Raw genomic sequence first — 27,498 nt, forward strand, 5'->3', positions numbered from 1 at the left:
ATTGCGAAACTGTTGCGATTTGTTCTAGGATTAGTCACATAATGCCAAGACGACTACCCATGTCCGCCTACCGGCTTGTCTGTCTGTGTGTCTATCTGTCCAGAGTATAACTCCGTGGACTTTGATCCGATCTTGATGAAACTTGGTTATGTGTTAGATATCAATGTCTAGTTGTGTTTTCCTGGATGAGGGCGTGCTACGCCCATTGTGGGCGGAGCCACGCCCAAAAATAGCCATTTTTATGGGGTAGTCAGATTAAAAATCTATCTTCTCCGAGGGAATTGACTGAATGGAATGGGTTCTTCGGTATTTGAATAGCAAAATGAATTATCTAAAACTTGTCGTCCGATTTTTCATTTCCGTCACAAGGTCAAAAACATAGAAAATTGCAAATTTTGCCATAAAAATCATACGACCGCCCAAACTTTGAGAGCAAGGATGACAATATTTTTTATGCATAATCTTGAGGTCATTCCCCACCGAAAGTCTTGAAATCATTTTGCTCTATCTTGAACACCTTGCCCGTGGCGCCTCCTTCAAGTTTGCTTTTACGCTGATTTCATCAAAGTATGGATAATCCGAGGAGTGCGAAATGCCATATAGACTATATGATGTTGTATTGTTCCTGGAACGTTCCAGAGGAAGTTTTGCACGAAAGGCCATAATCCTTGACCTTTGACCTTTAAAGGCCACAAATAGTCCGGCAGATATGTGAAAAAAATGTGCCTTTAGTGATACAAGCATGAAATTTGGCACACTGCTAGGGCAGTATCTTACAAAGATTTTTGGATATAGGGACATTCCAGATTCTTCCCCCGAGCCAAAATGGCGGCCATTTTACAAAATAGCCGATTTTGTGTTGTACAAGGAGGATACATGTGGATACAACTATATTTAAGAAGCATACCAGTGGTTTTATTTAACTAAATATAGATTCTAGCAAATAAGAAATAGCAAATAAAGGTGACAAAGCATGAATAAACCATTTATTTGGTCATTTTTTGGTGCATTTTTGCACTTTTGGATGGTTTTCTACAACAAACTCTTCAAAAAACTGTTATCAAGCACCATGGAATGACTGTTGTTCATTTAACACTCTTGAACTCAGAGGAAGTGCTTCTGTTTGATCCTAACATCAACTTACAGAGTCAAAATTATACAGTGGAACCTCTAGATCCAGGTAACAGAGTCTACTATGATGCATGGATACATGTGTACATGTTACATAATTATCATCTGTGATCTCTCTTGTCCCAGTTCTACTCTCTTGTACACTCCCCACCACAGTGACATAGAGCTGTGCACTGGAGTGCAGTCTTGACACACTTGCACTGTCCTCTGCATCCCTTTTTGCAGCACACCTTAGTAGTTGCCGACATGCCTCAGTTGCCTCTGGGAGGGTTGTCCAGTATATGTCCCAGCCATTATCGGTGTGAACCCAGCCCCAGTCACTGGGCGATGGGAGCTCTGGTGTGGACACCATCATCTGGCCCCAACAGTAGCCGGCTTGGTAGGTAGCTCTCTTGATGTGCTGCTTCAGGGCTTCACGAGTTGGTGGGAGAGCATCTATTGATCTGCCATTCTCGGTGAACAGATGCTTGCGACACTCATTGACATGTTCCTGGCAACTGGTGCGATCATAGAGCACAACAACAAAACGCTCCAGTGCATCCATGTGGTCATCTACGGCTGAAGGAGTTGGCGTGGCAGCCAAGGCACAGAATGCTGCAGTGACATCAGTGACCTCATCACAGGCTTTCCAGGTTTCCCATTCTTTTTTCTTCCCCCTGCCTCTGAAGCTTGAAACGGTGTCGCATCCAGTGAGGGCATGCAAGAATGGCAAACCTCGACACTTGTTAGGTCCCAGTGCCACAGACATCTCGTGAGCTGCCAAGAACCTGAAGTTCTTTCCTTTGCCAAAAGCAACCCAGAGCTCATCAATGTCCAGACGTCCAGCTGCTGTCACCGCAAGGACCACGACATCAGTGTCTACTCTACGGATCGACACTTTGCTGTATCCCTGCCTCACAGCGTCTTCAGCATGGAGTAGCATTCTTATGTCAGCCTCTTCATGGCTACAAGGGGCAAGACCAGCAACATCTCGGGCCTGCGTACAAACCACATCTTTGTGGTGGGTGCTGATGACTTGTTTGTCTGTGTCTGTTGTTGCTACTCTGGTGGCTAGGAAGTCAAACAACTCCATCTTGTTCTCATCTGTGCGAAGAAAGGTCTGCCAGTTTCCAGGAATGGAACTAGATGGCTCGACTCGTCTTCTGATGCCTTTGCCTCGCTTCTTCCTCGTGTCTGCCTTCAAACTGTCTGTGAGGTATTCATCCCAGACAATATCCATCCTGCTCGTATGCTGCAGCTGAGATGTGATGTATGGCAAGAATACTTCTGATGCATACTCGTTGAAGGTCTTTGCTGTGCCAGGTGGCAGCATACTGATGATCGCTGCACCATCAAGGATGATGACTTCAACTGCTGGACTAGCAGCAGCAGCAGCATTCTCCTGTAGAGGGACCAGATCTTCTAAGCAGCCAAACAGATCAGACTTTGTTCCAAGTCTCATCTTGCCTATGTGTGACAGTGCAGGGGGACATGCTTGGTTCTCATGTGCAAAGAACTCATCAAGATCTCCATCACGTATCTGGGACGCAATGAACAACCTGGAAAACAGGGAGCAGTCGTTCTTCAGAGATGAAACCTGCAGCTGTGCTCTTGACTTCTCTCTGACTGGAGGTCGGCTGAAGAGAGGGAGGTTGTTTCTCTTGATTGGGTCGGTGATGGGTTTTGTCTGGTTGATAAGTCTCTCATGGACATAGGAGTCATGCGGTTCTTGTCCCAGCTTCTCGATCTGGTGTACAGTATTGATAACTGCTGGGTCTGCCAGGTCTCTGCTGTCTAGCACCAGGAGATCCTTGCTGTCATCACAAAATGGGTTGCCCATCTCCCCCATGACTTGAGTGAGTGAACTCACATCTCTAGCAAAGGCTTCCTGTGTGTGCTTGGTCTGCTCATGGTGTTTGTGAACAGCCTACTTGGTCTCTGATGTGGCTTGGAACTCAGCGATCACTCTGGCCATCTCTGCAACAGACACCATCCAGCGGCGTAATGCAGCGGGATTCTCTGTCAGGCCTACAGCTCCTCCGTCACCCTTAACTAATGCGTTATTCTGCTCGTGGGCTTGGTCGATGGCCATCGCAGAAAACGCATGAGTGGTCTTCTTTACTGTGAAGTTGCCGGCAAGAAACTGCGTGTATACACTTGCATGTTTGGTCGCCAGTGTCACCATGTCGCGCAGGTGAACTGGTATCCACCTGGCATAGTTGGTATGACCCAAGGCAAAGAACCAGGGGACAATCTTGCTCAGGGCATCAATGTATAGCAGGAAGTTCCCTTCACGGACCGATCTGATGTAGATTAGGACAGTGAGTTCCAACTGTAGAATGATCCACCAGAATTGGAACTGCAGACTGGCTTACACACATTCAGCACACCAGTCTTCTAGATCCTGTCCCTCATCTGCTCCTTGGCTGAAGGCTTTCTGTAGGAGAAGATAGAGGCTACTGGCTGTGACCTGGTGAGCTCGCCGAGTGCGTGTAACATGGGCAGCCTTCAGGAAGGAATCAGCAGTACCAGTTGTAGCAACTCCTGCCTGCACCAGAGCTCCTGTCCACCCACTGCGATCCAGAAGATCACCCAGAGTTTTCAGTGCAGCCATCTCAATGTGGAGTCCACCAAATAGGATGACGAAGTGATCTTCTCCATGTGTTTCTGGCCATCTCCACTGGATCTGTTTGGCGAGTGTGTACAGTGGCTGATCGACTGTGAGGACTGGGATCTGACCAGGGTTCAGAATCTCAACTGCTGTCTTCATGACATCCATGGAGTGACGAATCATAGCCACGGACTTGGCCTGGTCGTAGAAGAGAGGCAGCAATGAGGTGAGGGTCACGCCACACTCTGGTTCCTCTGGAATGGACTGCTTGCTGGCATGATATGCAGCCCATGACACAGTCTCGTCTCCCTGTAGTGGTGTGTCTGATGCTACACTAACTGCCATCTGCTCTAGCCACCTGTCAAAATGACAAGAACTTATCAACAAAATTAACAAGAGACAGGACCTCAGCACCACACACAGTTAACAAGAGATTGAGGCACATATATGAATACAGAATATGTACAACTTTCAGATGATATATTTTCTGTGGCGTACCTGTATTCCACCTGCATTGCTTGAGGGATCAGTTGGCAGTCACTTCTGTTGGGACCAGCCAACTTGGGCATCGGTGGTTCACGTTTACCGAGAACCACAGGAGGTACAGTGGTGTATGACTCTGGCAGGTGTGCAGTGGTTGCTGTTGTAGTAACATCATCTGAGACTACTACCCGCAGCCGTTGAACTCCACGCACTTCACTGTTCAGGTGTTGGAACAGCGATATGCCAGTGCCGTGGAACGAGTCTTGAGCACTAGTTGAGCTGGGATTGTGGTCGATGTTATCCACTGCGCCAGTCGTGAACAGACCACTCTTCAGTTCAGGTGGGCAAACTGCACCCTCCTGCTGGAAGAAGGGGCAGATACTGTTCCCCAAGTCCGTGGAGATTCTCAGCACCCTATCATAGGAGACGGAGAGACTCAAGTGGAACAGAGTGTCAACCAGGTCTCGTTTGCGAGTCTTTGTGTGCATCAGCATTCCCAGGTACACAGGCGCGGGGGTCTCCCGATTGTGGCCGTGCTTGGTAGACTCAATACTCGTACTCTGTCGGCGGCGTGCGTAGCTGTTGAACATGAGGAGCTGTGAGATTGTAAGAGTGGGTGTTGATACAGATGAGTGGCTTGACTGCTCTTGGATCGTGGGACCATTCAGGATCATAGCAACTAGTGCCACGAGAGAATTTGGCATGGATTGTTCTTGGCAGAAGGCGTCAAATGAACCACTAAAGGCTGTCTTCATCTTCAACATGTCTCTTCGGACTATGTTCGCGGCTCTAGCAAGATGAACACCATCACTATCAGCATCGTGTTCACAGGCCTTGTGAAGGGCTGATCCGATGTTCTCGTTGAAAGCTAGCAGAACATCTCGGCCAGGCTTGTGCTCCTCCATGTCCGGAAAATATGTCATGATCCGGTGCTTGAGTTTGGTCGGGTGAACACGTCCAGTCAAGACTGTTCCAAGCTGTTTCAGCCGGTTGTTGCACAGACTTGTTAGGTCTGCCAGCTTGAACACTGGTGCCACAAGAACGTCCATGCAGGCATCATCGATGTAGGACACCAGTTCTCTGAGAGCTATGCCATGATTGATATCATCCTAGTCATCCAAGGTTCTCTTTGTGTCCCTTGCTTTGTTATAGAGGGAAACCAGACACTTCACATGGTACAGGGCATCTTGCGCCATCATATCTCCAGCACTCAGTTTAGCAATAAGTGGCTTGTTTTCTAGTTTCAGAGCACATTTCCTGACTCGTCTGTCCAGGTCAAAGGTAGAAGCTTTGCGCAAAGACTCGCTACCTGCTGGCTTGTCACAAAAGAAACACGTTTCGAGCAGTGACTCTGTGCGGTCCACACTCTGACGGGTATACTTTCGTGTCGCGCCTTCGGTATCCCCACTGGTTGTTTTCCTCTTCTCTGCCCGAATCAATTGAGTTTTGTTGTATTGTAGTCTGCACGAATCATGCCACTTAGCCCTGTGGTGCTGGAAGGTGGACTCAATACCCTCACCATCGTCCAAGCGGGACATGTCGAGAGATTTTGGCAAGCAGTCAATGTCACTGAACCTGAGGAGGTTGTCTGCCAGAGTCTGGTATCCAGACCCTCCTGTGCTTCGCTTGGAGTCAGCTGGACAATGAAGAGGCTCAGTGGTGTCCATCTGACACAGCACACATAGGTTCCAGTCTGTCTGGTTAATTGATGTAACAGATGTACTTGGCCCTCGCTGCTGGGGGTCTAATAGTTTGAAATGCTTGGCCATTGTCTTGAACCACCACCAATCAGTCACTGTAAAATTGGGAAGAACCACCACCAAGCAGGGGATTAGTCTTTGGGTACACTACAGTGGAATTATCACCTGAAAACAGAATAGCAGAGTTAAAATGTTTTCAACTACGAACCCCAGCCCAGAGGAGATGCATATATACACAATGGCGATCTTGGGTGATTGTCACTCGATGTCCCCAATAGGCCACCATACATTATTTCTTTGTGCTGGACAGGACCATGTTAAACCCAAATCAATATGAACACACCATTGTAGTTTGAACATTTCTATTATGCAATCATGAAAATTAATACAGTGAGTACATCAATATCGATTTCGCAAATTTATGCATTTAATCGCGACATTGCCAGCTACCAGTATGTAATTAATAATGGAAATATTCATGGAGTCTAAGTTCCTTTCACCAAATTTGATTTTTGATCTATTTATATTTCCAGAAACAATATTCAGGTTATATTCACATGCATGATCATATTGCAGAGCTCTTGTTCCAGCCATGCATTATTGCGATGGTAAACTGTAATCTGTGTCCCTCAGAGACAACCGTAGATGCATTTTTTAGTCAAATATGAAGTAGATAAGGAAGCATGTGCATACTAGTTGATAATAATCATATTATACTCACTACATTGTGTTTTGCACCAAGCACAGATGACTTTGCTGACCTTGTCGGCAGAATTTGTTATTCGTGGCAGCCATTTTGTAAAATGGCCACCATTTTGACCCTAGGGGTAATCTGGAATGTCCCTATATCCAAAATGTTTCCTAAGGGTATGCTATAACTGTGTACCAAATTTCATGCTTGTATCATCAAAGGCACAAAACTACCAGAATATTTCACATATCTGCCGGACTAAAAGGTCAAATTTTCAAAGTTGTGGGAATCGAACCGGGTATTTGACCTTCTTCGACGAACTAACTCCAATAAGCTATAGCACGCATCCTGTTTCCTTATTTTAATCTCCACAACATTGTTTGTGACCTTTAAAGGTTATGCAAAGGTCAAGTTTTGAAAGTTGTTGAACAAAACCGGGTTTTTGACATTTTGCAGCGAATAACCTGTCACTCGTACCACATCATGTTGATCATTTTTATAACTTGCTCAAAAATTATCACATTGTCTCATCCTTGACTTCTGAAACAATCGACATCGTCAAATACCACTCGTGAACCAATGTCGTCTTCAGACTTGTCAAGCACTAAATTGGAGTGCTTGATTGAGTGTTTAAGCCGCTTGCCGAGCACCCTGCAGTCGATAGTAGTACAGTTCATGTCCCGATCAGGATGTACAGTCGGCAGTTGCTATGAATGTGTGTGGATGCCGGCATACTTTGTTACAGTCGCCGTGGTGGCAAAGTTTCATCCCTTGTCTTGCAGTGAAGGTTTTAACTTTAACCTCAGCAGCGGACAAGCGATAACGTTTTCCTTTGTTTGGTTATTTTATATGACCACGTATGCATTATAAAGGTTATATGGCCTTTTTTTGTGAGTTGCAAAGCAAAATATATTTTAGAACACCCGATTTCCGAGCCGTTTGCCGTATTAACGTGTTTTTTAAATTACTGAGCCAATTTTTTCCATCACTCGTCATATGTCAATTGGCAGCTGTTTATAAATATTAATGTTTATGCACATCTCATTGAAACGTTGACATATAAATGCAACGTTTTTTTTAAAATTTGTTTATTGAAATTCCCCCCAAAGCAAAGGTGAAAGCTACTCAAGGTTTCTGGGTTGTACACAGTACATACTGTAGTTGGTAATCGCACTGACTCCAACCAGCCGATTCCTGAAAAATTGCTAATATCGGGTGTGTTTGTGTGTGCGTGTGCGTGCGCGTGCGCGTGTGTGTTGTTCATAAAGCATAACATGTTCTCTCTGCTTCCTCCCCTTCCCACACCCATTTTTCTCTCTCTCCCCCCCCCCACCCATCTCTCTCTCTCTCTCTCTCTCTCTCTCTCTCTCTCTCTCTCTCTCTCTCTCTCTCTCTCTCTCTCTCTCTCTCTCTCTCTCTCTCTCTCTCTCTCTCTCTCTCGGCCCCTACTGGTTGTTGGTACGTTGTGTGTACTGTCATGGCCGCTCCTTGCTTCGTGTCGTGAGTACTCCTCCTCTGCTGTGCTGTTTGGTGTTTCCACTTTCCACATTTTTCTTTTCCCATGTGTTCGTTTTCTACTTGTGGACTTTTCCCGTGTTTTTTTTTTCCTTCCTGTCTAGAGAGAGAGAGAGAAGAGAGACAGAGACAGAGACAGAGACACAAAGACACAGACCCCACTGTCTCGTGTTGAGAAAATCGTAGGCCGAAGGCCTGGCATGGCCGCCGGGGGAGATTTTTCTCCTTCACTGTGACTGTGTTCTTTGTTAATTCTCAACCTTAATCGTTGATTTCTTGGTGTTTGTGAAAACGCCTTATTTCTCTCGATAAAGTTTACTAACTTGTTTTCTTGAGTTAGAATGGCGGGTGAACGTTTCCGTGTCGAGATGTTCGAGTCACTAACTCGTAAACACGCTGTTTTTTGCTTCCCTCCCAGTGAGGTGGAACTTAACGATGTGCTTTCCGCCATTGGTAACATCGTTAGTTAACATAATATTCGTGCTGCTTCTCGCATGAATAAGAAGTTTGTCGTGTTTGTGTCAGAGGAACACATGGTCGCCACGGTGGTTGACATGGCATGTTCATCGAACCAAACACTTTCCTCTCTGTGTTCGGTTTGCAGGCCCCAAGAGTTAAAGTTAACATTAATAATATTCCACCATTTATAAGGAACCAGGACTTGTGTAAACAGTTAAACAAGTTCGGTAAGGTTGTGTCGAGGATCTCAATGGTGCCGATGCGTCATGTTAGCGATAAATTTAAACCCGTCATGTCCTTTAAAAGAGTGGTTTATATGATACTACCTGGAAATGGAAAACACTGAATGTTGTACTCAGTGTAAAAATCGATGGGTTTGAAGATAAAATATCTGCCTCCTTAGAGGTTATGACGTGTTTTGGGTGTGGAGCTTACGGGCACGTGAAGAGTGTTTGTCCCAATGTGGTTACACCGCAAGAAAGTGAAGGTGCGGTGAGGAACGATTCTTCCTCACCACAAACTAATGGGGAGAAGGTGAATCGGGAGCCTAGCCCCGCCCCTCCCCCCCCCACCGGCTGAGGTGTTCGACGAATTGGACCCGTCCACCCCGACCGGCGTTGGAGAGAGGGTGTGTAATCGTGACGTAATTAATCCACCCCCACCAAACGAGGAAGTGAAAGTGGTTGCTTCCTCTCCTTTACCATCCACTGTATAGGACAGTGTGGACGATATGGAGGTATCTGTTACGGATACCAGGAAAAAAGGGGGGAAACGACACAACCTGAGTGTCTCAAGAAAATGTGATTAAATTCCTGCATGATACATTCAGGAAAAGATATGTAAAAATCAAAGATTACATCCTGAATTTACACGATTTCATTAAAACTGCAAGGAGTATGATTCGTGATCATTGTCAGGTTAACATGTCAGATCCTCAATTCCAAAGGTTAAGGAAATGTGTTACTTGGCCTGGTAAAGAGCTTCAAGAATAACTAACAGAATGGAGATAAAAGTAGCATCTCTGAACATCAATGGAGGCCGCAGTTGTGTGCGTCGCCTCCAGGTATTTCAGCTCTTCCAAAATGAAAAAAATTGATGTGCTGATGCCACAGGAGACGCATGCAAATCAGTCTTCTGAGGATGAGTGGTGTAAGATCTTTAAAGGTTGTCTTTTTTTCTCGAGTGCACTTGTTGAGGCCAAGGCTGGTGTGGCAATAGTGTTGCATCCTCGACTCCAGCCTTCGGAGATAACTTGTAAGGAAATTTGTAAAGGTTTCTTACTGTCTGTGCAATTTGTCAGTAGTAACCTTAAGATTTGCATGACAAATGTTTACTGTCCTAGTGCTAACTCTGAAAGAGGTGCCTTTCTGTACAAGTTTGCAGAGTTTGTAAGCACCATTGACTTCACCATGTTGTTGTGTCTGGGGGGTGACTACAACTGCACCCTCAACCCACAACTTGATCGGAACACTTGTGAGCCTCATCCACCCAGTGCAAGGCCTTTGGCACAGCTAGTCAAAAAGTTTAAACTGGTGGATGTGTCGGGTACAAAACCGTAATATCCGTCAGTATACATGGGTTTGTGCATCAAGAAATGTTTTGACGATGGCTCGCCGAGAGAGATTTTATGTGAATCATGAAATGGTAAACATTGTTTAGAACTCTTATGTAAGGCCGTCTGGTTTTTCCGATCAACACATGATTGTTATGGTGTGTGGCTTTCCTCATCATGTCTGTGGAAGTGCATATTGGACTTTTATTGTGAAACTTTTACAAAGTGCACATTTTATAGAAGCTTTTAAAATGGTATGGGAAAAATGCGAGTCACAAAAGGGTTCATATTTGAACTTAAGACAATGGTGGGACTGCACAAAGTCCCAAATCGAATGTTTTGCCAACAATACTGCTCTTACAGCACATGCAATGCTTTTGGTGTGATATCTGCTTAAAAAAACTAGATACTTATCTGTGAGCAGAAAGCTGGATTGTCTGGCGTGAACGTCCAGCAGTTGTCGGAGAAAAGGACCCTTCTGGCTGAAATGGTGAAAGAGCGGGCGGCCGGTACATTCGTCCGACTGCGGAACGAAAAAATCCAACTTGACACACCAAACAAAGGGTTCTTCAATTTGGAAAAAAAAACGGTCAAGACCTCTCAACAAATCCACGCTTTGCGCTCTTCTGGTGGTGATTTGTTGACCTCCCAGAGTGATATCAAGCATGAACTACAAGACTATTTTTCTAAACTCTTCGCAAAAAGAGCTGTGAATGAGGAGAACAGGAATGTGATGCTTGAACAGCTCCCTTCTCTGTCTGAAGACCAACAACAATTGCTTGAGCCTGGCATTTCTCTTGGAGAACTTACTGCCTCTGGATAGCAAGGATGGGAAAGCCTCTGGACTAGACGGCCTTCCGGCTGAATTTTATAAGGCTTTCGAGGACATTCTCGGCCCTACTCTTCTTGAGGTCTTTCAGGAGAGCGTTGAACAAGGTGAATTGCCATTGAGCTGCCAGAGGGCAGTTTTGTGTCTCCTTCCAAAGAAAGGAAACCTGCATGAGACTGCAAAGTGGCGGCCTGTGTCACTCCTCAACACAGACTATAAAATATTGTCAAAAGCACTTGCAACCCGTCTAAAGGAAGTCATCTCTTTCTTGATTGGCACTGATCAATCATACTGTGTTCCAGAACGTTCCATATACGATAATATTTTTTGGTGAGAGACTTGATCAGTCTCGGTGGAACGACATCTCCTGGTTTTAGTTTATTACTTTTAGATCAAGAAAAAGCTTTTGACATTGTTAACCATTCTTTTTTGATTGATGTATTAAGGAGAACAGGGTTTGGGGAAAAATTTATTGCTTCTATTAAGTTATTGTTCAAAAATGCATCTTGTCTGCTGAAGGTAAATAATAGTCTTTGTTACCCGTTTCCCTTCCAGCGAGACATCCGTCAGGGCTGTGCTATCAGGCGTGCTCTGCAATCTATCCGTTGAACCTTTATTAGTTTTACTTCGGAACTCAGTGTTTGGAGTCTCTCTTTTACAAACCTCCAAAGTCGTTGTTTCAGCTTATGCTGATGATATTGGTGTTGCTATTGCAAATCAAAAAGATGTTTCTGAGGTCTCTCGTTGCCTTACCCAGTTTGAGCTTGCTTCTACTGCAAAGTAAATTGGAATAAAAGTGTGACTTTTTGGGTGGGCCCCAGATCACCTTCCTCGTCCCTGCCTGTTTTACCAGGAGGAATACAGTGGAGTAGTGAGGGGTTTAAATATTTAGGCTTATTTCAAGGAATTGAAGCGTATGAACAAATAAATTGGGAGAACTTCCTGGAAAAAATTAAATTGAAACTGGCAAGGTGGAAAAGATTGCACCAACTTCTCTCGCTTAAGACACGGGTGTCAATCATAAATATCCTGGTGGTTCCTTTTATTTTGCAGAAAGTTATCCCACTTGAACCTCTGAGATACTTGGTCACAGGCATTCAGAGGGTTCTGACTGATTTTTTTTTTTCTGGGGTGGCCACCATTGGCTGGGCCCAGAACGTGGTCTGCAGACCCCGAAATGCGGGTGGTCAAAATCTGATGCATATCCCAAGTCGGATAATGGCATTCCGAATTTCCTTGATTAAGCTCCAACTGTACAGTGAGTGTGTTCCTTGGCGACCTCTCACAAACACCTGTTTCCAGAAAGTTGAAAGTCTGAAATATGACCGTGAACTTTTCCTCATCGACCTGCAACACGTTGACATGTCTCAGCTCCCCAGTTTTCATCAGAGCCTTTTGAATGCTTGGCAAGTCCTCGGAGTGCAACGTTTAGAGGTATCATACGATGCCCAAAAGTTTGTACATGAGCCATTAGTTGGGAATCCTTTGTTCTCTAGAATTTCTACCTCCAGGTCGTTTATGCATTGTTTCACCAGTGTTGGAATAAACAGAGTGTGAGACCTGTTGCAGCCATCCTTGAATGCCTGGCTACCTGTAAGCTCACTTTCATTGAAAACTGGTGTTCGTTCTGCTCGTATTGTGGAAAATGTCTTGAAAGCAGTAATTCAAACCTTTCATAGACTAAACATTGGGTGGACTGGGGTGGATGAAGTGGTCGACTCGCCCCTCTATTTCGCTGAACTTCAAATTGCCTCAAAAAAACAAGAGGGTGTGTTCTCCTCAAACTTAGAGTATATTGATGTGTTTCACGTCATGTGGAAAATGGCTATCTACAACATATGTCTGGAAGCATGTATACCTGGTTTTACAAAACTGTTGTAAAATCGGTGAAATGAGACCTTACCTGATGGAGCTTTTTAAACTCCAGTGCGGAACAAAATGTATAGTTCTCCAACTCTTGAGCGAACTGGAGACCTGAATTGGAGACTAGCACATCAAGCCTTTGTCACACATAGATTACTCCAGAAGTTTAATTCTTCTGTTCTAATTTCTTGTCCTTTTTGTGATTTGATTGAAAATGTTGCCCACGTTTTTATTGCATGAAAGAGATTGGTACCCCTCTTTCTCTTCCTTCAACAGCTTTTCTATAAATTAAATTTGTTTTTTCCTTTCCAATCTTTATATATGGAATCAGAGGGAATTATAGAAGTAAACCAGTCCTCTCGTTTTTATACACCCGATATATATATATATATATATATATATATATATATATATATATATATATATATATATATATATATATATATATATATATATATATATATATACACATACATATACATATATATATATATATATGTATGTATATATATGTATGTATATATATATATATATACATACATAAATACATACATATATATATATATATATATATATATATATATATATATATATATATATATATATATATATATATATATATACACATATATATACACACATATATATATATCGGGGCATATTCTGTGATACCGGTCGTCCGTCCGTTCCTGTCCTCACTCTAACTCCCAAAGTTTTCAACTTTCACGTTTCATATTTGGTACATAGGTACAGACTGTGGAGACGCTGTCACGACGTACGTTCGGTATCTAAAGTGGTTGCCATGGCAACCAGGATGCTGTTTTCGATGTAGTCGCACAATTCTGTATATACCTTCTTTTTTGGGCATATATTGTGCTCACTTACACTCTTGTTGTCCTTTATGTTGGGCATTGCTAAACTGGCAATTTATAAAACCAGCAAAGCAAAATTGAAGGGGTAAAATGCAAATGTTCTTTTGTGCTTTAAAGGTATGGTTTTGGCATGAGTCAAAATGGAGCAGGCTTATCTTTTGAGCCTGGATATTGTGGGTGATCAGTGGTACACTGATGAGGTTTTGAATTTCTTTTTGTGATGGAATCTGTTTTTAAAAGTGTAAAGTACCTACACTTACTTTTTGCATCTATGTATTGTTGCGGAAATGGCCCTTATTGTGTTATTAAATATAGGATTAGCCCAGATCCCCCATTAAATGCATGTTTAGCCAGGTTGTTCGGTAAATGGACGTTACATGTGTGTCGGGAGGTGTAAGAGGCTGTTTATTGTTCATACAGTGTTGGTGGACAGAGAGGTTCTTCTTCTTCGTTCCTCTCTCCAGACAGTAGTCCCCGCCCAGCGCTCTGAGGGGGAGTGGCCGAGAGAAGGAAGTGAAACTGAAGGGAGGAGCGAGTCGGTTTTGAGGCGAATGAGCGCCGGAAAGGAGAAGTGAAACGGCAGTCGGCTGAGAGGCGAGAGGGAAACTGAACACGCCGAGTCTGCCATTTGGCAGTTAGAGAAACTGCCTGCTCGTCGAGTCTGCCATTTTGTCAGTGGGAGAGGCCGCCTGCACGTCGAGTCGGGCGATCGACTTTGTGGAGTAGTGGTTTTGGCCGGTGGTGCCTCCTCGGCCACGGACCCAGCCTGCGGAGCCCAACACCTCGATTTGGCCTTGTCTGGTGAACAGGCCAGCCCTGGACTTGTATGCTGGACCTTGTGAAAAGCCATCTGGAGCATACCACCGTGGATCTTTCGCTCTGGTGCAGTCGACCTCGCGGGGTCTGAAGGCGCCGAGGCTGCGTTTGTGAGGGCTGCGACAAATGGACGCCGTCGCCATTTTGCCATGCGGCGTGTTTGAGCATGGGTTCTCGAATCCGTGGACATCGGCTTGTCATGAGCCGCATTCGGGCCTTTGACACTTTTCCTCTCATCCATGAAGCATCACCAAGTACTCTGTGTCTTGTCTGCATGCTGTCCATGTCTTGTCTGCATGTTGTCTAAGGTTTATCTCGTTAGGGTCCCCTTTGAAAGCCGTAATCCGTAGCTCCCTAGTTAAGAACGGGTTATAGATTAATTATCACATTGTCGTGAATGTTTTGCTTGTGTCGTGTTCCCCGATGTGTCCCCAATAAATCTGGCCGATTCTTATGACATTGCCGCTTTGACTTGATTCGTGCCGCGCCCAGGAACGATCCGCTCGATTTGGATATAAAAACCAAAATGGTTACAGACTGGAAGAATTTGCTCGGTCTCTGACAAAACCAGTCTGTAACCTGGGTCTATTCCCCCAACTGGTAAGGTCCAGGTGTACATTGGTATCGCGATTCGAAGCGCGTGACCCGAGGCTTGTGCCGAACCAGCCAGCGTTATAACCCCGGAGACGGCGGTGGAAAAGTGACGCCGAATATTCAACATTTGGCTGTCGAGAGACGGGTGCGAAAACCCAAACTGGCTACGGATTGGAGCCGACTCGGGTGGCATTCGAGCCCCATCACTCGTCCGAATCCTTAACACGGGTCAAAAGTCGGGTGCGAATCCCCCCCCACCGCTGAATCCTTAACAGTATTATTCTGTGGTGGTTTTGACATGAACAGACACCCTTATTTGTATTGCTTTTATTGAATTTATATTTGCTGTAAAATCGTTTGGATTTGTTTTTATGGAGTGTGTTTTTTCTGGTATGTTTTGATACTTTTATAAGAAAAGCATACAAAAGTCTCAGTCTCTCTCTCGCTCTCTCTTTTTTTTCTTTCTTTCTTTCTTTCTCTGTGTTCCATCCTTGCTCCACCCCCTCCTAATACAGTGCAGCACCCTCCCACACATCTCTCTCTGTCTCTTCTTCTGTCTCTCTCTGTCTCTGGACATGTCCGGGCGGTGATTATGTCTGAACATGCATGTGTTTGTCTCCGGACGTGTCCTGGCAATGTGTATGTCAAGACGTACACACCGGATGTGTCCAGTGGGCTTTGTCTCCGGACAGTGTTCGTCTCTGGTCGGTATTTATATCATGACCGGTAGAAAATGGATTTCAGACAATAAACTTGTACCTCCTTCAGAAATGCTGCACCTGTTTTCCTTCCACACCTGAATATGTCTCCTCTTCATCTTCTTATTTATCTTCTTCACAAAGATTATTTTCAGAGATGTTTTATCAGCACTTGGTCCACCAATCATACCCCGCAGAAACAGCGCAGCATTTCTACACGCATTCAACAAGCGATGTTTCCCATCTCATGACTTTTCTTTCTCCGTTTGTCAAAGATGGGAATCTGGAATCACAATAAGTGTCCACCCCCACCCCACTCAGTTTCATGACCTCCTTTCTGCATCCCTCACACCACTCTCTCAATGCTTCCCCTCAGCCCATCCTCTCAAACCTTGTCATGCACACAAACCTTCCTCCACACCCTTCATTCTCAAACCTCCTTCACCCTACACTCTCAAACCTCCTTCACCCTACACTCTCAAACCTTCATCCACACCCTACACTCACAAACCTTATCCCACACCCTACACTCACAAACCTTCATCCACACCCGACACTCACAAACCTTCCCCCACACCTTACACTCTCAAACCTTCCCCACACCTTACACTCTCAAACCTTCCCCACACCTTACACTCTCAAACCTTCCCCCACACCCTACACTCTCAAACCTTCCCCACACCCTACACTCTCAAACCTTCATCCACACCCGACACTCACAAACCTTCCCCCACACCTTACACTCTCAAACCTTCCCCCACACCCTACACTCTCAAACCTTCATCCACAACCTACACTCACAAACCTTCCCCCACATCCTACAATCTCAAACCTTCCTCCACACCCTACACTCTCAAACCTTTCCCCACACCCTACACACACAAACCTTCATCCACACCCTGCACTCAAAAACCTTCATCCACACCCTACACTCTCAAACCTTTCCCCACACCCTACACACACAAACCTTCATCCACACCCTGCACTCAAAAACCTTGCCCCACACCCTACACTCACAAACCTTCCCCCACACCCTACACTCACAAACCTTCATCCACACCCTACACTCTCAAACCTTTCCCCACACCCTACACACACAAACCTTCCCCCACACCATACACTCACAAACCTTCCCCCACACCCTACACTCACAAACCTTCATCCACACCCTACACTCTCAAACCTTTCCCCACAGCCTACACACACAAACATTCGCCCACACCATACACTCACAAACCTTCATCCACACCCTACACTCTCAAACCTTTCCCCACACCCTACACACACAAACCTTCCTCCACACCCGACACTCACAAACCTTCCCCCACACCCTACACACACAAACCTTTCTCCACACCCTACACTCACAAACCTTCATCCACACCCTACACTCTCAAACCTTTCCCCACACCCTACACACACAAACCTTCCCCCACACCCTACACTCTCAAACCTTCCCCCACATCCTACACTCACAAACCTTCATCCACACCCTACACTCTCAAACCTTTCCCCACACCCTACACCCACAAACCTTCATCCACACCCTGCACTCACAAACCTTCCCCCACACCCTACACTCACAAACCTTCCCCCACACCCTACACTCTCAAACCTTCATCCACACCCTACACTCACAAACCTTCCCCCACACCCTACACTCTCAAACCTTCATCCATACCCTACACTCTCAAACCTTTCCCCACACCCTACACACACAAACCTTCCCCCACACCCTACACTCACAAACCTTCATCCACACCCTACACTCTCAAACCTTTTCCCCACACCCTACACACACAAACCTTCCCCCACACCCTACACTCACAAACCTTCCCCCACACCCTACACTCACAAACCTTCCCCCACACCCTACACTCACAAACCTTCATCCACACCCTACACTCTCAAACCTTTCCCCACACCCTACACACACAAACCTTCCCCCACACCCTACACACACAAACCTTCCCCCACACCCTACACTCACAAACCTTCCTCCACACCCTACACTCACAAACCTTCCCCACACCCTACACACACAAACCTTCCTCCACACCCTACACACACAAACCTTCCCCCACACCCTACACTCACAAACCTTCATCCACACCCTACACTCTCAAACCTTTCCCCACACCCTACACACACAAACCTTCCCCACACCCTACACTCACAAACCTTCATCCACACCCTACACTCTCAAACCTTTCCCCACACCCTACACACACAAACCTTCCCCACACCCTACACTCACAAACCTTCCCCCACACCCTACACTCACAAACCTTCATCCACACCCTACACTCTCAAACCTTTCCCCACACCCTACACACACAAACCTTCCCCACACCCTACACACACAAACCTTCCCCCACACCCTACACTCACAAACCTTCCTCCACACCCTACACTCACAAACCTTCCCCCACACCCTACACACACAAACCTTCCTCCACACCCTACACACACAAACCTTCCCCCACACCCTACACTCACAAACCTTCATCCACACCCTACACTCTCAAACCTTTCCCCACACCCTACAGACACAAACCTTCATCCACACCCTGCACTCACAAACCTTCCCCCACACCCTACACTCACAAACCTTCCCCCACACCCTACACTCTCAAACCTTCCCCCACATCCTACACTCACAAACCTTCCCCACACCCTACACTCTCAAACCTTCCCCCACATCCTACACTCACAAACCTTCATCCACACCCTACACTCTCAAACCTTTCCCCACACCCTACACACACAAACCTTCATCCACACCCTGCACTCTCAAACCTTTCCCCACACCCTACACACACAAACCTTCATCCACACCCAGCACTCACAAACCTTCCCCAGACCCTACACTCACAAACCTTCCCCACACCCTACACTCTCAAACCTTTCCCCACACCCTACACACACAAACCTTCATCCACATCCGACACTCTCAAACCTTCCCCCACACCCTACGATGCGAAAAACGCGCGTCAATTCGAAGAAAAAAAAAAACGGAGAAAAGAAAGTCGAAGAAATTATTGTGCGTAATCTTTTATACACAATTTTATTTATTAATGAACATGGAAGTATTAAATCAAAATGGCGATGTTTATTTTATGCTTAAAAATAAATCGTTCTTTGTCTGTACTAAATGTTTGAGATTTTTAAATAAATCATTTCAAGAAAATAATTTTTTTTAGCTCCAGCGAACTATACCGCTGAGGTTGTTTGCATTGATCAAATTCTCCTGAAGAGTACTTGACTGAATCGGGAATTTATTTTTAAAATAATTTTTTTGTTGTCCGATTTGAACGAAACTTGACACTGTTCACCGCAGGTGCATGATGAGAAATGTGGGCCTTAAATTTTTGCGTTATCGTGTACCATTTTGGCAGTGTTTTGGGAACATACATTCATACATACATACAAGATGAGAGTTTTAGTAATATCTAGATTTGTGACTTTCAAAACTTACAAGCTATACATAACAATAGAGACATAAACCTGAAAAGTCACATTGCCTCCTCCTCCCCACCTATTCCTCTCCCTCCTCCCACCCCTTCTTCTTTCCCATGCCACCCCACCTCTCCTCCCACTCCTGCCTCTTCCCATCCCTCCCTCTACCTGCCTCCACACCCTCTCCATCCGGACTCCCACCCGTACCCTTCCCTCCTGCCACCCATACCACCCATACCCCTCCCTCCAGACTCCCACCCCACTCCTTCCCCTGCATTATCCCACCTCACTCCTTCCCCTGCATTGTCCCACCTCACCCCTTCCCCTCCCTACTCCCACAAAGGAATTTTCCCAGGGTTTTTAACCATGTTTGGGAAAAATAAATAATTAAAATAAAAACACACTTTTGATTCCAACAAACATCTAACTTGTCTTACACCTCTATGAACTTACCACTTGTCATGTCAAAATCTGCACTCTCGCAGACGAATTCATCAAAATGGTTGAAATAAGTCATGGTCTAGAATCCAGATGCTTATCCTCATCCCCATGTAATGAATCTGTGATGTGTTAAGTAACCAAGTATCTGGTCGAGTGCTCACCAAGTGGCTTAAAGGTCCCATGACCCCCCAAAAAACTGAAATTGCTTATATACAGTGTGTCCCAAAAAAATATACAACTTTTCATCTGTAAAGAGGATGGTCATAACATTTTTTTTAAAGATATATGGCTGGATAGAAAGATGAAAGGTTGAAGTTTATTGTACCAATATCAAAATTGCCACCAAAATTTAAATTTTGGTATAGAATCGTCGTTTTCTTTTGGACCACATGTTCGACGTAGGTTCAACGTTGTCCGTTCACTGCCTGCAAACGCGTTGTCATGTTCTCCATCACTTTGGGAAACGTTTCCTGAGGAATGTTCTGGATTTCTCGGTGGATGTTTTCCTTCAGCTGATCAAGAGTCTGAGGCCTATGGTTTCCATAGATCCTGTCCTTGAGATACCCCCACAAGAAGAAGTCTGGAGGAGTAAGGTCAGGGGAATACGGTGGTCACTCAACGTCTTCATAGATGGAGATAAAGCGGCCCTCAAAATGTTGGTTGAGAAAACGCCTTGTTTCCCTGGCTGTATGGGGCGGTGCCCCATCCTGCTGCAACCACTGGGTTCTCATCTGGATCAGGTTGTTTCTCCTACGGGCCTGAGTATGTAGCTCAGGCAGATAGAATTCCTGAATCATTTTGCGATAGTTCCTCTGGTTTACCGTGCAAGTGCGTCCCTGGTCATCTTCAAAGAAGTATGGACCAATTATCCCACACCAAACAACCGCCACCCACATGGTGACTTTGAGAACAGATCGAGGCACCAGTTCAGTTGATGCATTACCAGGATTTTCAGTTCCCCAGTTCCGAAAGTTTTGCTTGTTTACCTCCCCGGACAAGTGAGCATGGTATTTGTCCGTCATGTGAAGTTTTTTGAGGAAGTCTGCATCTTCCTCCAACTTTCCTGAGAACCAATTTGCAAAGTCAAGTCGTTTGCGTTTCTGTTGATCATTAAGCACTGTTACCGTTTGAATTTTGTATTGAAAGGCATGAATGTCTTGGTGAAGGATCCTCTGAACGGTGCTCTTATGAATGTTTGTCTCGGCAGAAAGTTGTCGAATCGATTTTTTTGGACTCTGAACGACCGCCTGTCTCACCATTTCCACATTTTCTTCACTACGACCTGTCCTCTTCCGACCACTGTAACCCTTGTGATGGTCACAGATGGTTCCCACATTGGTAAACTTTGCGATGGTGTACTTTATTGTCCGAAAGTTTGGTGCATGGCGCAAGTGGATACCGAAATGTCTCGAGTAAAGACGTTGCACCTGTATGACACTTTTCGTCTAGTGCCAAAGTTCAACAATTTTCGTCCGTTGTTGTACGGTCAGTCTTGGCATTTTTCTGGTGCTTGCTTGGTATCAAAATAAACTTCAGTCTCTGCAACAAGAAATGAAGCATTGGTGACAAAATTACTGCTTTTTTAGGATCAAACGAAGCATTTTAAAAGTTGTATATTTTTTGGGACTCCCTATATATGTCCTTCGGAGTTTTTCATCATGATTTCAGATCTGACAATGTTTTTTTCACAATACTCGTTCTGTAAAATGTAAAATTTAAAAAACAAACCTCTTCGGGAACGCCCCTAAAAATTCTGCCGAAATCTACTGAAAGGGGTGTAAGCCACATGACATCAACTGCAGGACGACAAAGGCTGCACGTAAATTACTGGGGTTGGTGGTCTACGTGATTCTATTGGCTTCCTGTGTGTTTCCACATTCGATTGGTCGACTCAATCGCTTCGTTCATTTCTGCTTTAAAAAAATCAAACATTTGGTTTTGAATAATGGATGACATGGACTTTGATTTGTCTGGTAACGACAGTGAGTGTGAGAGAAATGAAGGATTTTGGTCTGAATCAGATGGAGAATTGTCGGATAACGTAGTCGCGGGAGGTGAAGTTCAGGCAGCTGGTAATGGAATACAGCCTTACCAGTTCGAGCCTGAAGCAGGACAAGCAGATGAAAATGGCTGAAATTCCCGGCGTTCATGATGATCGGGAGGACATCGAAGGAAGACTTGGCAATAACAACTGGTTAGACTAAATCCTATTCGTAATTCAATAATGTAAATTTGACTTGCATACTGCTCGATATCAGAAATATTTTAGTGAGGTGACGTGACCAGCTCAGCGGAGTGGATATGTTTCTCCGCAGGGAATGAATCGTAACAGGGCCGGCCCATGTCATCGGCCGTATCTCTCCGCACATAAAACGAAGCAATCTCGCTGTCCGGATACGATAAAAACTTGTGTGCAGAACACACCTTGTGACACAATTGTCTAGAGTAGTCCGATAAATCTGACGTTCTGTTGCATTTTTTTATTTATTTTATTAACCTCCGCCATCTTCGAAGATGGATGGAGGTTACTGTTTTCACCGCTTTCTGTTTGTTTGTTTGTTTGTTTGTTTGTTTGTTTGTTTGTTTGTGAACAGTATTATGGAAAAACTCCTCGACGGATTTCGATGAAACTTGGTGGGGGGATTAGGTATGGTCCAAGGATCATGCCATTAAATTTTGGACTTGGTCCCTCCCCCCCCCCCAAAAAAAAATTTAGAGAAAATTTTTTTTTTTGCATTTCTACATGTTTTAAGTAATTTCCAACCCTCCCCCAATTTTTTTTTACCCCCCCACCCAAAAAAAGGGAAAATTTTTTATTTTGCATTTCTACATGTTTTAAGTGATTTCCAACCCCCCCCCCCCCAGAAAAAATTGTTACCCCCCAAAAAAAATTGTTGGAGAATTTGTTTTTTGCATTTCTACATGTTTTAAGTGATTTCCAACCCCCCAAAAAAAATTGTTACCCCCCCCAAAAAAAATAGAGAAATTTTTTTTTTGCATTTCTACATGTTTTAAGTGATTTCCAAAGAAATTGTTACCCCCCCCCAAAAAAAAATTGAGAAAAATATTTTTTTTGCATTTTTACATGTTTTAAGTGATTTCCAACCCCCCCACCCCAAAAAAAAAATGTTGGAGAAAAGAACTATAACTCAGTCAGCACTGTTGACATATTTAATGAATAAGATATAAGGTTCACTTGAGACCCAGCAGTATTGGCAGCAGAGGTTTTGCACTCTTCCGAGTGCTCCCCTCTAGTTCCTACTGTAGTCATGTAGCGCCAGTAGAAAACAATGAAGAAAAGATAATAATAAAAGAAAGCTACAGCACGTCAGATTTATCGGCCTAATCAGACGGACGACGGATTTATTGGACTAGTCTGGACTCTAGAGTTGACAAGTAACTTGTATTAGCATGCACACAATGTATAAGTGAATGCGTAAGAGTCCCGAGGCTACGAGGCCGTGTAATAGGACAGATAAATTTGTCTTTCATAGTTGCGCCAACATATTTTTCCCTGTTCATTTATCACAGCATTTTGGCTAAATGTTAATGAATAGCAATCCAATGGAAGCAGTACCTTAACTTGAGAATAAACCCATGTATGTCGAGTGCAGCCATACCTGGCTTGCATGTATGTGGAATCATACCTATCCCAGCAGGCTGGTTTCAACGAACAATTCAATAAGCTGCAAAATGTGGGTGCAGGTTTTTCACATTGTTTGATTTCAAAATTATCTCCTTGCGCCTTGAAATGATGCAATATTAATGTTTAGTATTTTACTTGTATGTCCCTGTAAGTTTCTTTTTTAATGGAAAGGTTCAACAGTCACATTTTATATTTTGTGGACATGGTATAGCCTTTTATTGTGCATACATGTATTGGATTTGTACATGACTACGACAAGGGAGTAAAGGGATAAATAACTGCCTCGTGATTGTTGTGCATACACGGCTCAGCATCAGAATTTCTTTTCCGCGAAACAATCACAGGAATTAAGACGATCAGTGAGACAGCAAACACATGTGCACAATGCATTTGTACGTACTTTATACGGCGCACGACATCTCGTCAATCCACTCTGTGCGAGTCACGTTCTGCAGATGACGTGAAGGCTGCGGTTCGCTGGTCAACTTTTTTGAGGGGCGGGGCATAGCAAGTTGTGAAAAGCACCAGAAATGTTCGGAATATTGGTCTAATCCCATTTTTTATTTTGAAAAAGAAACATGGGTGATTTCTTCACGAGGAAGGTCAAATTAGTATATAAATAACCAAAAAGCTTTGAGTGTCATGGAACCTTCAAACACTCCAGCAACCACTCCATTAGAAACAGTTGATAAGGAACGGCTGGCTTGGCAAGCTCTAGAACTCCCCTGGACATCTCGACAGCACACAGTACATTGAACAGATTACTAATCCGCCGCCATTAGTCTGTAGCCAAACGTGATTTGCCTTCCACGTTTCAAATCGGCCCTGCCCTCCACAGCCCCCGATAAACAGGGCCTGCTCGTGGCTTGGCCTAATGTCGGTTTCATTATGTCATAACCCTTCACCCATGCTGCCGGGGCTGCCTTCGTCATGACGTGATTTGTTTTTTTTTTTTTCTTCAGCAGGTAACTTGCCAGGTGAATCTTCAAGTTGGTTCTTCTCTGGTTGTTTAAAAAAAAAAGCTTCTATTGATGTTTGCTGTCTTCATTTTCTTTTCCTGCATGTGCCATAAACACTATACATCATGGAGTAAGGTATCTTTCTAAATGTAGGATCGAAATACAGTGACGTAATTATGATGACGTCGTCAAATTTCATTGGTTAATTTCATGTGCTTCGTCACATACACTTTTAGATGATAATTGATAAGTGGAATCCCATCCGATCCACTTTATACAGCCGAACAACATGCTCCGGATCCAGTGAAATCCAACTCCATCACATTTTTTTCGATCCTCGTGGAGGATCTCTAAGTCTTGCTCACTGTTGTTGTTCTTGTTCTTCTTCTTGTGGACTTTTTTGTTTCACAGCCTCCAGTTTTCATCGAAACTTCCTGAAACTTGGCATATATATGTAAAAATACCCTGTGCAGACAGTAACTATCTCCGATTGTGAAAATTCATCCCAGAAAAAAAAGTTATGATGTCATAATGTCTCCGCTAATGGAAATCGCCCAAAAAAATTATCTGAAACTAGGAAAACTTTTTGAATTCTGTTTGCGGGAATGGAACGGGGCATTAGTAGAGATAATTTAACGCACAAATAATACACCATGACGTCATATCCGTTTTTATGACGTCATTCCTATTTTTTTTTCACAGTCCAGAGTTTTCATCGGATCTTCGTGAAAAGTGGCAGCAATAAAGTCCATGCGCAGGCAGTAACCATCTCCGATTTAGAAACGTCTTCCAAGAAAAAAAGTTATGACGTCATAATATCACCGCTGATTGAAATCACCGATACCATTATCTCTGAAACTAGGGAAGCTTTTTGAATTCTGTTTGCGGGAATCAAACGGGGAATTTGCACAGAAGATTTGATGCAAATCTGATACATCACAATGATGTCATATTCGTTTTATGACGTTCATCACTATTTTCTGAATTTTTTTGTTTCACAACTAAGAGTTTTCATCAGAGAATCTTGAAACTTGACATGTTCATGCAGAAAGCTCACACGCAGACAGTAACCATCTCGGATTGAGAAAATTCTTCCAAGAAAAAAGTTATGACGTCATAATATCGCAATGGAAATCGCATAAACAATTATCTTTGAAACAACGCAAGCTTTTTGAATACTTCAGATGGAATCGAATAGGGCATTAGAAATAATTTACCGCACACCTGATACATAACTGATAACTATGACATCATCACGAAGCGGACGAGTATCTTAGGTCATTTGAGCTTGTAAAAATCACGTTTGCCAAGATGTCCTGCTGATATTATGTTGTTTGTGTGCTTTGAACAAGCTTTTTAATATCAGTTCGTGTTATCAGGATGCAGCATACATTTATCATTTTTAACTGTTCGATGTTCAAATTTCACAAAATCAATCACTATTAATATAAAAAACATTTTTACGGGGGGTGGTAAATTATTTCAACCCCCCCCCGCCAGGATGGCAATTTCATGTGCAGTGCCGAGGATAAAAAATCATAGCCCGAGGGAAATCCCCTCCCCCTCTCCCCCACTCCCCAAATCTCCCTACCCCCTCCGTCATATCGCACCTTGCTGTTTCCTCTCCCTCCTCTCTTTCCTCTTTTTCTATAATTCATTCCCTTTTTTATATGTGTCCAAACTTGTCAGTTTGTTCCCGTTTTCCCCTCTCCCACTTAGGTATTTCAAGCATAGAAATATAATATAACATTGCACAACAGCATCAATAAGGTTAGATTTTTCAACATTTGGTTTCACAAATCTCACATGCTTTTCATCACGAGTGTTGCAAGCCTCCTCGTCACCTCGGGTAGTGAGCCATTGAACCTGAATTTCAGGGCATGAGTCCTGAGGCTATGCATAGACTTGTGGCACGCTTGAATTTATATACCTCCTTATTGAAAACTTCAGAGAGAGATGGTGACAAACTGCTCCGGAAATTACTGACTCTGACCTCTGTGGTGTGGAAGTCGCTTGGTATGCCCAGCTTGCTGTACCTTTAGAACCTATTGGGTCTCAAAACCAATCACTCTGACCCTCCATTAGCTCATCCAACCACAGGCCAATTGTAGGCATTGTCCATTCGGTCATCATTAACCAGAACTATGAGCTTCATTTTTGGTGGAGCCGGATTGTGTGTGTCCAAGTCAAACTCTTGCACGCTCATGATATGCAGGAAGGCATGTGGTTTCCATGTTAAAATGGAAATTAATGGGAACTGGTTGAGGTTAGTTTTGTTTGAATTTGATTTCCTCAAGCACCACTTTAGCTTTGGATTCCTTTTTGCTGCATCCAAAGTCATCTGCATTGAACTGTACCTTAACATCATATTACACAAATATTGTCTACCTTGTGTGCTAAGACCGTAAAAATCTAAATTAATAACTCTTAAAAAAATGTCAATACAGGAATATCAAAATTATTTCCACCCAACACAGCAATATCTAGAATGGCAATCGATCGAGCGCAAACCTCCGCCAGTTGAACAGTTTGTTTTGTATCGCACAGACAAGCCGGATCTGCATCCAGACCTCCAAAATCTAATTAGCTTGTTCTTGCCACCAACCCAACTCATCCACTAAGTTTTGTCCAAATTCGTTCACAACTTATTGAGATATCCTGTTCACAGACAGACAAACAGATAGACATGGGTGAAAATATAACCTTCATTCAACTTCGATGGCACAGGTAAAAGTATAAAATTAAATAATAAAACCTAAAATCCAGTTTGTTACAAACCTTTGATTGTGTGGTGTGTTGCATCATTATTTTGACAAACCAAATGGTTTAATGAAATGTTTGTTTTGACGTCAGCAAAGCTCTTTCAGCCTCCCCCGGACCTCCCTCCACCCCAAAAGAAATGAATTGCCGAACTGACCATGTTGTCTTTTTCTTCATTCATTTGCACCCAGGAGAGGATGACAACGTCTCTTCCTCGTATGTTTTCCGTGTCGATGGCAAGGGATGGAACCCCATTCCAGTATTTCTTGTTGACTATGAAGTTCCGGAATTGGAGGAAAACTTTTGCATTGTGCTCCTCAATGAGACCACTGGGGGAGCCATGCTGGGGAACTTCACAGAAACGACTGTCACAATGCATCTGATGACCCCAATGGAGAACTTGGTAAGTGAGGATATGTCAGTCCTTCATTTAGCGATTA

The 27,498-nt window shown here is 44.0% G+C and overlaps 1 protein-coding gene and 1 pseudogene across 6 annotated transcripts in view; one reads left to right on the forward strand and one right to left on the reverse strand.

Moving 5' to 3' along the window:
• The window catches only part of LOC147017728 (uncharacterized), a 15,384-nt pseudogene extending 9,333 nt beyond the window's left edge, over positions 1-6,051 (reverse strand). The window contains exons 1-2 of the transcript XR_015049770.1: positions 4,220-6,051; positions 2,578-4,079 (exon numbers count right to left, since the gene is read on the reverse strand). The product of XR_015049770.1 is annotated as an uncharacterized LOC147017728 (transcript). The remainder of the gene's footprint in view (positions 1-2,577; positions 4,080-4,219) is intronic.
• LOC147017726 (uncharacterized) overlaps positions 1-27,498 on the forward strand; it is a 422,376-nt gene that overhangs the window by 50,004 nt on the left and 344,874 nt on the right. For all 5 annotated transcript variants that reach the window (XR_015049613.1, XR_015049614.1, XR_015049612.1 and 2 more), the window contains exon 3: positions 27,250-27,461. The gene's annotated coding sequence lies outside the window, so the exon portion shown is untranslated. The remainder of the gene's footprint in view (positions 1-27,249; positions 27,462-27,498) is intronic.

Source organism: Eptatretus burgeri, chromosome 11 (assembly GCF_056783735.1).
Source record: "Eptatretus burgeri isolate ZD-2024b chromosome 11, Ebu_testis_v1, whole genome shotgun sequence".
NCBI classification, from domain to species: Eukaryota; Metazoa; Chordata; class Myxini; order Myxiniformes; family Myxinidae; genus Eptatretus; species Eptatretus burgeri.